Raw genomic sequence first — 9657 nt, 5'->3', positions numbered from 1 at the left:
GAATTACAGATAATTTTAAATAAAGGTAAATACAAATTCAAATCAAATAAAATTTAAGTCTTCAGAGAAAATACTGTTACGTTAGACTTTTGTTTTGTTTTCTAATTATATTTCACTTTCCCAACTTTATTAAATGAGTGAAGCAGATAAACACCTACCCTAAAAGTAGAGTTTAAGAATTAGCTTGTCTCCTTTATTAAATGGTACCAGAATTGCTGAAAATAGGAATACAATTAATTATTTTATTACTTCACCTCAGAAGTTATTTTCAAATCATTCCTTTTCATGGAGTTTCAAACAAAGCACAACAACAACAACAACAAAAGGATCCATTCATCCTGCAATATGGCAGCTGTTACTGGAGACCACATCAATTGAAACGAAAGAACAGTTCAGGGTTTTGTAAAACCATTCTTCATTTCTATGTTTTCTGTTCAGCTATTTCAACTACAAAAGTCTGAAATAACAACCATAAAAAATGTAATAGTTAACAAGTCAAGCCACTTGGCACAACATCAAACAAAACACTTCAAACATTCTTCTCTGTGCAGCTTTTGCCATCTTATCAAGGTCTCCAAAAGATTTTGCATTTATATGGTTATGATTTTAGGGTGGATTTTTTTGTTTTGGGAGAGGTCTTTTATTTTGTCAAGTTGTTCCTAATAATAAGGAAAGCAATAGTAAGCTTTCCTAATAAGCAAGCATGTTGAAACAGTCAGTAAGGGAAAATAATTTTGCATACGCCCTATATTATGCTTCACAGTTAATATAAAGAACAAATATTAACCACACTACCTACACTTCTTACAAGGCTTTTACAAACACCTGTATTTATGACAATTTTTCCCTTGGGCATCTGAAAAAACAGAGCAGCGAGGAAAAAGAAAAGGCTGTAAAGTGAATAGAAGATTAATATTATATTAATTATGCAGCATCTGCTCTTTGTGAGAATGCAATATAAAATAAATGTGCATGAGAAGAAATACTACAAATTTACCTTTGCCATCCTGTGAGAAGGCGACATAAATAAAATCTCCCATGAATTTTTATATTAGTTTCATAATAGAGATCAGCAAAGTCAGGAGAGAAACATAAGTGTATTTTCTCTTATCAAAGGAATATTGAGCACCTAAAAAAAAAAAAGTCCTTCTACAGATAACAAAATAAAATACCTGAACATTATAAGGTCAAAAAGCTGCAGATACTTAATGCAAACATGTCATTATGCTAGAAGTCTGAAGATTTTTTTTTTAACAGCTTAGGCCATTTTTATTAAATATAAATTATTATTTCCATACCCTACATCATCACAGTACATGAAGTGTTTTTTTTAACTCTAGTAATGAATCATAAGCACAAAGACAAATCCTGAAGGCACTTCAGATACCTGGCTAGGCAGGTTCTGCCACTTAAAAAGGAATTTTAATCAATGTGACCAGAAAGGAAATGAAGACGATACTACAGATGTAAAGACCGAGTTTAAGTCCTTGCTCTCTTGAAGTCAATAGCAAAATTCCCATTGATTTTAGATTTTCACCTTAAGTAGTTTGTGGCAATAAAGACAAGGCCAGATACAAACCTGTGTGAATTGGCATAGTTCTAGTGAAGCCTTTCATTCTCTGTCTATATTCTGTTCATCAACAGTAATTTAATTTTATGTCCATACTAAAAGAATTCTGGAATTCCAGACAGCTATCCAAAAGTATAGTATATAGAGCAGTATAAACAAGTCACTGTCTATATGAAATTTTAGTTTGTAGTAAGTTGGCTAGTGTTTTTTCATGTAGCCGCTGCAAAACAAGGCAAATACCTAGATGGGTTGGTGTACCCTCTGGAAGGCCAAGGGCTACTCCTAAGGGTACACACATCCCTGGTTGAGAACCACTGTGTTGCATTGAACAAAAATATATGCTTATGGCAGAAATAAGCCTTGTTCCATAATGTTCAGATACTTTTTTGTGATTTCTTTTGTTTTCTATATGTAACCCCATCTATTGCATATTGTAGAGCAGTCCTGCATAATTGTCCTAAAATTTACTAGTCCAGATATAAAATAGACTCCTTCATGTTTACCATGATTATGATGGTCATGCAACAACACATTTACTTGCTTTGCATGAATTAAAGAGTAAAACTTTAGAAGACTGTTATAGAATGTCTACTTTATGGTTTCTTACTCCACCTGGTACATAAAACCATGGCAAAGAATGGTAACCAGCAGGATTTGCATGATGAGAAACAGCAGGTGATCATATGTCTGGAAGAAATAATATTTTGTTTTGGTATAGATTGAATCTTTCATACTAAAAGTATAACAAAAAAACTTTAAGTTAAAATACTAGTAGTTAAGTGAATATGTAGGCAGGTCAAGTGACCACTATTCTGTTAGTAATACCAGAATATACAACAATGGACATTAGACTCTGTTTGAGTGAGTGAGAGAGAGAGTGTCAAGATACCAGAGTCATTGTTGACTTCTTGAAATGTCACAGAATTCTATGATTTCTATGAGACACAAGAACATAAAATCACATCTGAATATACAGCACCTTGGACAGCACTGTGGCAGTCTGAAACCAAGGTCTTCCATGGATATTTTCTACAGAGGAGCTGGAGGTGTAATTTCCAGTTCAGGCAGCCATACCCACATTAGTTCTGATCAAAGTAGAGTGATAAAAACAGCAGTGTATCTTTGCTGCATAGGCAACAACATGGACTAGCCCCACCAAATACACACCTATAATTTCCAATAGAATTAGATTTGGGAGTAGCTAGCCCTTCCTTGCTGTTTGTGCAACTGCAACTACACTGCTATTTTTAGCTTCTTAGCTTTTTTTTTTTAGCTGCCTGAGCTGGAAATTACATCTCCAGTTCCTGTGTAGAAATAATATGTATCAGTGGTGAAATGCCTATAAATAAGCCTAGGCAATCACATTTCTAGAAAGTAAAGTCCTCCATGGAAACAATATCAAGCTTCCTTTAGACTGCAGTAACTTAAAGATCTGGGAACCAATGGGAGGTCAGCAAAGCATCCCAAACTGCCCTTCTGTGTTTTAGTCTCCAGTTCACCATTCTTCTACTTTAGAGAGATTCAACCTGTACTTCAATGTATTACTAGTCTCGCACTCTCTGGTCCAGCAACATCCATGGTCTGGAATGATTTTTGTTATCTGGATATCCATTTATCATGAGTGTGGCCAAGTTTCCCATGGTTCCATAAAGTTTGTGGACAGCCACCAGTTCTGGCTCTCAGTGTTCTGTGCTGTAATTTAGCTCTAATTTTCCCCTAAATGTCTTCTCAGGCTACGTGCACACTGCAGCCTTTTGCCAGCAGAGAGTATGCTAAATAAGCACCCATTAGCACTTGTTATGCTGTCATTTGCATATTTTCTGTTGATGCTTTTTGCACGAGAGAGTTTTGAGCAAAAAAAAGGAGCGTAGAGTTGCCCGTTTTGCACAAGATCCTTATGATTCATAAAAGGAGGTATAAGGATCTTGTGCAAAAGGGTTTTTTTGTGCAAAATGGACCCCTCTACACTCCTTGTTTTTGCGCAAAAAACATAGAGAATATTCAAATGACAGCAAGACAAATGCTAATGAGCACTTCATTAGCATACTCTCTGCCGGCAAAAGGCTGCAGTGTAGACATAGCCTCAGAGTCCAGCTAACAGTGGAAGTGTTGGTAATGCTGCTGGACAATACTGATCTCCCATGGTTCGGCAAATTCTCTCGTTTAGCACCTATCAGGTTCTCGGGGTGCTGAACTAGAAAAGTTCAATCTGTAGCACAGTGGTGAACAAAGTTCCAAAATGGAACTGCTCTGGTTAATTTCCCACAAAGCTTCTGTCCCATTTAGGAACCATAGAATTGCTGTCTGCTTTTGCTCAGAATTTGGACTAAAAAAATTATGGCAGCTTGAATCCTGTCATTTCTTCCACTTTTACATAAGTATAGCTCCAAGGTGAGGTTTTCAAAAAAATTGCACACCCTTAGCTTAACTCCACATGCATTAAAATCAGTGTTAAAACTCCTGTTGACTTTAATGGGAACAGAGTTGGGTGAATACTGTGTGAGTTTTAGATCATCATAATATATCTCAGTGCAATGACTACTAATTAGCACCAGTATCACTAGTAAGAGAATAAGATACAAATCTTGATCTCACCACTGCAGTTGAAATGAGAATGCTGTATTGTAGCAGTTGTTCCTTCAGATCTTTTCCAACCCAAACTTGTTTTGAAATAATTGGAAGTTTGGGCTGATTAAAGTTGTGGAGTTCAGGTCAGAAAAAAAAGCAGTACTGAGTAGAGAACAAAAAAGAGCATAGAGAGAAGAGAGAAAGAGAGAGAGAGAGAGAGAGAGAGATTACCTAGTTAATTGTAAGCTTCCCTATTTATCCTTTAAATTCACATCAATATTTGCAATGGAAATATGATTCACATACATTCCTACCTCCCTGCTGTAATTAGAATATCTATTTTAGGGTCATCATTTGAAACATATTTAACCTCATTTTTGTAGGCCTATATTTGGAATTCCCTCAAATTAACTATCTGCTACCAAAAAGAATAAAAATATTTAAAAGGGTTTTCTTCCTCTCTTCTGTTTTAAAATATGTCAGGCTCTTTTTAAAATGCTTGAAAATTGTAAGATGCTAATAAAAAGGAATTTAAACTTTAAAAGGCCCCAGAAAAGTTTAAGTTGCCATTGATAATCCTGTAGACACTTATGTGCTTGAATAAATATAATGAATAAGAGGGCTTACATGCATAAAGGTTTGTGGTTTCAGGGTAAGTCTCCATGTGTTTTGGAGTTTGTTTTTGTAAAGTAGCTTACTTTTTATATTTAAAAAAAAAGCCATGCATAGAGCTGAGTATAGATCAGTGATTCCCAACCTTTTTATACGGGCAAAACCCGTTCGCAAACTTGCAGCAGACCGGCAACATTTTCATATTTGCATGTTCATTATGCAAATAATAGGTATACAAATATGCAAACAAAACATTTCCTGTTTACCAAAATATGTACCCCGACTCCCTTATAAACTCCAACCCTGACTCCTGCAGCCTCCCATATTATTTTATTCAGCCCCAGCGGCCAGAGTAGCTGCCTACCAGATGGAGCAGATCCCAGCCATGCATCAGGTTCTGTCCTCCTCCACCCCGCAGCAGGTCCCAGTCCCCTCCAGCAGGCCTCAGCCTCCCCTGCCATACTGCCACTGCAGGTCCCAGCCTCCCTGTCAAGTGGCAGGCTCCAGCCCCCTCTTCTGTCCCAAGTAGGAGCAAAACCCAGCCACCCACCATGTGGCTGTGGCACAGGCCCCACCCCAGCTGCCAGAACAGGCCCTGGCTACTCACCACATGGCTGGGGCTTCCTCCCCACCCCCGGCACAGCAGCTATTCTCCACACGGCCCTGCCAACCAGCCATGTAGCAGCTGTCAGAACTGGAACTGGAGCTACAATAAGGCTGCTCCAGTAGGGACAGCGTCACTGTAGCCCTGGCTTTGGCTTCGGCTTCGGCTCCAGCTCCAGCCCACAGCCCCACTCACCCAGCTGCTGTATGATGAAGTGGGCAAAAGGGAATTTCCTTATGGGGAACCCCAGCAGAAGGGTCTAATCAAAAGCAGGGGACATGGCCGGGCAATGTGCCATGGCCCATTAGTCAGAGGTTCGCGGCTCACCACTGGTCCATGGACCGGTGGTTGAGAGCCACTGGTATACTGGTATAAATCAATGGCATTCCATTGTAGTAAATGTAGCTATTCAGATTTACAATAGCTAAGCACTGGCCAAGAGTTTTTGCATATTTTTATGCCATTTTCACCAGAAGCTGAGTTTTCTTTAGTGATCTCATATGCTGGGAGACCGAATTAATGGGAAAAAAGATATGTAGGTACAAATTTGTGTATCCTGAAAGCGTACTTATGTGATCCAGTCGGTAGAACTTTAATTTAGTTGTGTTCATAGGTTCCTGAACTTCTCAAAAATACATTTGTAAGACTTTGGCATTTTAAACTTTCTTGAGTGACAGTTACTATTATTGAATTTGTGAATGGTTCATTAGAAAACACATTTCTCCCCTTCAGTATTTTTTTAATGCTTTTTTTAGTTGTTCTAGCTTTGGTTTTCTAATATATTCTCTGCTGTTCCCACTATGGATCATATTCCTAAATTCTTGGCACTGTGTAGGTTGAGAACTATTTTTTATACATAGTTGGAGTGATTACTTACAGCCAAGGGCTTTTTGAAGGATTCTAATTTACTCAGGAGATCACATTTTGGTCTGAGCACTATCAATGAGATCAAGAACCTCTGCTTGTAGTTGTGACTAGGCATATATTTGAACTGAAGACACAAACTGTGTTAGTTGGATAATTAAATTGTCCAAAAAAATCTGCATTTTTCAAAATAACCTGGAGGATATAAAAACAATTCTTTACCATCACTGAGTTTGGTTTGTTGTTGTTTTTCTCTTGCTTTCTGTACAAAGATTAGTGTATATATAACTACTGGAAGCAAAGATATATTTATTATTCCATCATATGCTTTTGATTACTGATATCTGGGCATTGTTAATGGAAAAAAAAACCCAAGCCCAAGTAACTGCAGTAAATGGTTTTAACATTATTTAAACTCTGTGCTTTTTGTAGCCAAAGTTGTATTCGTAATATACTGTTAGTTTGAATGAGAATGAATTTAATGTGTATAAGTTTGAAAGACATGATGACAACAGGTCTTTTATCAGGTAAAGAAAAATGGCCAAATCATAAATACTTTGTGCACCCAAAACTTCCGTTGCAGTTAGAATGGGGGGGAGGGAATTATTCATTATTAACACAGTTATTTCAGCAGTGAAAGTGCTTTGCTCCATTCTTTCTTTAAAATATATTTGTTGTTTTTTTTTCTTATGCACAACTTCTCTGCACATTCATTACTCATAGACTGAAGCTACCCACCTGTGAACTTTGAAGGCAGTAAAATGTTGTTTCCAGAGGCTCCAGGAGTAAAGTGCACCCTTTTGCTCAGGCCACCAGATCTTCTGAGTCCAGCAGTGGAGCAGGTAAGTGATTCAGCTTCTCCAGACTATTTCATTTGAAAATATGTATTGTGTCAGGCTGCTGGCTAAGCTGGCGCTGTGCCACTACAGCCTGGCTGAAAAGGTCAATTACAGCTAGACGAGCAAGCCCTGGCCTGAAAGGCTAATGGAAGCAGCTGTGGGCCTCATTAGCCAGAGGGCTTTATAAGGCAGCCAGAGGGGACGTGGAGTGGTAAAAGTAGAGAGCGAGTCTGGGTGTGCCTGCCTGTGCCAGAAGGTGATGGTGGCTGAGTTAGTTGCTGGGGAAAAACAAGCTCTGTAAATAGAAGGTGGTGGGAAGTTGACATAAGCAATAAAAAAGACACAGGTGATTGCACAAGAGAGGGCCTCCTGGTGATTTCTGGCTGAAGAAGGGGTGCCTGGGCAAGGACCTTGCCATAGTATTTTATTCTATTTTGTGTAGTTTTAGGCTACATCTAGACTGGCATGATTTTCCGCAAATGCTTTTAACAGAAAAGTTTTCCATTAAAAGCATTTGTGGAAAAGAGCATCTAGATTGGCACAGATGCTTTTCCACAAAAAAGCCCCGATTGCCATTTTCGCCATCAGGGCTTTTTTGTGCAAAACAAATCTGAGCTGTCTACACTGGCCCTTTTGCGCAAAAGGACTTTTACCCAAACGGGAGCAGCATAGTATTTCCGCAAGAAGCACTGATTTCAGACAGTAGGAAGTCAGTGTTCTTGCGGAAATTCAAGCGGCCAGTGTAGACAGCTGGCAAGTTTTTCTGCAAAAGCAGCTGCTTTTGTGGAAAAACTTGCCAGTCTAGACACAGCCTACATATATAGCCTTGCCCCCTCCTCCTCTGGAGTGGATAATTAGCAGCATGGTTTTTTCAGCCACCTGAATCTACCACTGTAGTGCCTCTTTCCACACTTCTTTGTCTCCAATCAGGCATGACAAAGCTGTCCAGAAAACATCAGCCTTAAATCTCAGTGGTGTTCCCTCTGTCAGGCAGCACTTACAGGGTGAATTATGCCCTGCCTGTTGGCAGGGGGCTGAGAGAACAATGGATTTCAGCTTGGTGGTTACTGGCAAGCAATGGGTTTCAGCTTGGTGGTTACACCCATGAATAGCCATTTTTCAACCTAACTGGATCTCTTATGCATGCAAACTTGTCAATGAAGAGTTATTGGGAAGAATGTTAGAGAATTTACTTACTGACATTACTGAGGGGCCTTAATCCTGACTATCAAAGCCAGCATCATTATCCATTAGTTGCTTCCAGCACCTTGGGTATCCAATTTGGGAGAATCTGCAGCACAGGATTCCAAAAGAAACCTAGATAATGTTTCCTTCCAAACCAACGTAATCCTCAACATGAGACAGACAAAGAACATTTACACATTTCCATTGCGAGGCTCTTCCTTCTAATCTGTCCTTTGCATACAGAATCTTAAGTGGTTGGCAGTAGTCACAGGTTACACATAACACACATATACTCATGCACAAACAATGTCACAATTGGTACCTTATCCAAACAAACTGAGCCATTCTTTTGGTGGATGGTGCTTCTGAATTGGTTCCCACAAAGCTCTAGTTTTTAAAGCTTTGCCTTTATACGGAGGAACTTCCATTCCTTCCTATCATTCTACTATAATCATTAAAGTCTACTTAGCCTTTCCCTCCCTGCTTGATACTTCCTATGAGCAGTGACTGAAGAGACAAGCTGTGCAACATAGTGAAAAACTTCTGGCCTGATCATTTTTTCTCAGCAGCTTTTCTTCAAATTCAGCCCACACTCATAGTCTTGTAAATAATAAGAATATAAATTAAACATTTTCTCTAATGGGAGACTAAGACATATATTGTCTTAAGGCTAAAAATTGGTTCCTGAGGTGTTTCTACAGCTGGAAGAACTCTTCTGGTGGTCTGAGCTGAAAAGGAGAGCTCAGTCCTGAAACCTCCAGCAACAACATTGGCTCACCTCTGAATTCCATGATTAATGAATTTGGAGAGCAGAAACAGAAAGTAAACTATCATGATTTTATGAATGCATTCACTAGCCTGTATTATAATCAATAGGTTTATTTCACATTCTCTTATATATTTTTACATCAGTGCTTATTGGATAAATACTGCTCGTCTCAGTAGTTCAAAGCACAACTTAATGGTGAAGGATGCTATAGGGATCCTTACGTCCAACTGTCAGATGGTTTAAAATGGAAACCTTAGTGCCCATAGGTCTCTCCTACCATTCCCCCATTCTTCCCCTCTCTTTACCTCTAAACTCAACAGAGGTGGCTGCACTGACCTGAATTTTTGGTCCATGTGATCAAGTTGGTTAAGTAAAGAGAATTTGACCCGGTTCTTTATTCATAAAAACAGAAAAATTGAATAATTATCCTTGTTTTTAATTATTAGTGGAGAATGATTTCCATCCTATTATGATTTTTAAAAAACCCTCTATCTGTAACCAAACAAATAAGCAAGTCCATTTAGCTGTCTGTCAAACAAAAATGCTTTGATTAGAATAACTGCAGTGTAAAGAATAAGGACATCTCAGAGACAAAGAGGTGACAGATAAGCATATTCAGAGAGGTGTTCTTATAAGCCATAAAAAG

General features: G+C 38.6%; 1 long non-coding RNA gene across 1 annotated transcript; it reads right to left on the bottom strand.

The window, feature by feature from the left end:
- Positions 1-228: 228 nt before the first annotated feature.
- LOC142827024 (uncharacterized) lies at positions 229-1131 on the bottom strand. Its single transcript, XR_012901366.2, has 2 exons — positions 998-1131; positions 229-457 (listed from the first exon to the last, which is right to left on the bottom strand). It is a non-coding gene; the product is annotated as an uncharacterized LOC142827024 (long non-coding RNA).
- Between the last annotated feature and the right edge of the window lie 8526 nt (positions 1132-9657).

Source organism: Pelodiscus sinensis, chromosome 1 (genome assembly GCF_052426305.1).
Source record: "Pelodiscus sinensis isolate ZL-2025 chromosome 1, ASM5242630v1, whole genome shotgun sequence".
Taxonomy (NCBI): domain Eukaryota; kingdom Metazoa; phylum Chordata; order Testudines; family Trionychidae; genus Pelodiscus; species Pelodiscus sinensis.
This window is presented reverse-complemented; position numbering and strand designations above follow the sequence as displayed.